The sequence below is a fragment of the Oncorhynchus keta genome, chromosome 8 (assembly GCF_023373465.1).
Source record: "Oncorhynchus keta strain PuntledgeMale-10-30-2019 chromosome 8, Oket_V2, whole genome shotgun sequence".
NCBI lineage: Eukaryota > Metazoa > Chordata > Actinopteri > Salmoniformes > Salmonidae > Oncorhynchus > Oncorhynchus keta.
In genome coordinates this window covers 48,809,596-48,811,075 of record NC_068428.1, presented here as the reverse complement: position 1 = coordinate 48,811,075, position 1,480 = coordinate 48,809,596, and the positions used below count along the sequence as shown (strand labels likewise).

The 1,480-nt window shown below is 54.7% G+C and overlaps 1 protein-coding gene across 1 annotated transcript in view; it reads right to left on the bottom strand.

Moving 5' to 3' along the window:
- Window positions 1-1,463: 1,463 nt before the first annotated feature.
- Window positions 1,464-1,480, bottom strand: part of ppp1r14c (protein phosphatase 1, regulatory (inhibitor) subunit 14C) — a 37,512-nt gene continuing 37,495 nt past the window's right edge. Inside the window, exon 4 of the mRNA XM_052524613.1 lies at window positions 1,464-1,480. This exon is cut by the window's right edge and continues 1,914 nt beyond it. The gene's annotated coding sequence lies outside the window, so the exon portion shown is untranslated.

Below are 1,480 nucleotides of genomic sequence, written 5' to 3'. Positions count from 1 at the left end.
GTGACATGAGGGCATGCATTATCATGCTGAAACATGAGGTGAGGAACAGCACGACAATGGGCCTCGGGATCTCGTCACGGTATCTCTGTGTACTTAAATTGCCACCGATAAAATGTAAATTGTGTTCGTTGTCCGTAACTTGTGCCTGCCCATACCATAACCCCACCGCCACCATGGGGCACTCTGTTCACAACAGATGAGCTTCTCTGAGACGGTTTCTGATAGTTTTTGCAGAAATTCTTCGGTTGTGCGAACCCTCAGTTTCATCAGCTGTCCGAGTGGCTGGTCTCAGATGATCCCTCAGGTGAAGAAGCCGGATGTGGAGGTCCTGGGCTGGCGTGTTTACACGTGGTCTACGTTTGTGAGGCCGGTTGGACGTACAGTCAAATTCTCTAAAACTGCATTGAAGACGGCTTATGGTAGAGAAATGCACATTCAATTACACAGGTGTAATGATCATGCTGTTTAATCAGTTTCTTGATATGCCACAGCTGTCACGTGGCTGGATTATCCAGTCTGTGAACAACATTTTAGAATAAAATAAGCTTTTGAAGCTTCAAAAAATCTAAAAATGTTTTTTTTCTTTGTATTTATATATTTGTTCTCCCTAATTGGTAGTTACAGTCTTGTCCCATCGCTGCAACTCCCCTACGGACTCGGGAGAGGCGAAGGTCGAGAGCCATGCGTCCCCCGAAATACAACCCTGCCAAGCCGCACTGCTTCTTGCTCAACCCGGAAGCACCGTCCAACTGGTGACCGAAGTCAGTTTGCAGGCGGTTGGCCCGCAACATGGAGTAGCTAGAGCCTGATGGGCCAAGGAAATCCCAGCCGGCCCGCAACATGGAGTAGCTAGAGCCCGATGGGCCAAGGAAATCCCTGCCGGCCCGCAACATGGAGTAGCTAGAGCCCGATGGGCCAAGGAAATCCCAGCCGGCCCGCAACATGGAGTAGCTAGAGCCCGATGGGCCAAGGAAATCCCTGCCGGCCCGCAACATGGAGTAGCTAGAGCCCGATGGGCCAAGGAAATCCCGGCCGGCCAAACCCTCCCCTAACCCGGACGATGCTGGGCCAAACCCTCCCCTAACCCAGACGATGCTGGGCCAAACCCTCCCCTAACCCAGACGATGCTGGGACAAACCCTCCCCTAACCCAGACGATGCTGGGACAAACCCTCCCCTAACCCGGACGATGCTGGGCCAAACCCTCCCCTAACCCAGACGATGCTGGGCCAAACCCTCCCCTAACCCGGACGATGCTGGGCAAAACCCTCCCCTAATCCGGACGATGCTGGGCCAAACCCTCCCCTAACCCTGCTGGGCCAAACCCTCCCCTAACCCGGACGATGCTGGGCCAAACCCTACCCTAACCCGGACGATGCTGGGCCAAACCCTCCCCTAACCCGGACGATGCTGGGCCAAACCCTCCCCTAACCCTGCTGGGCCAAACCCTCCCCTAACCCGGACGATGCTGGGCCAAACCC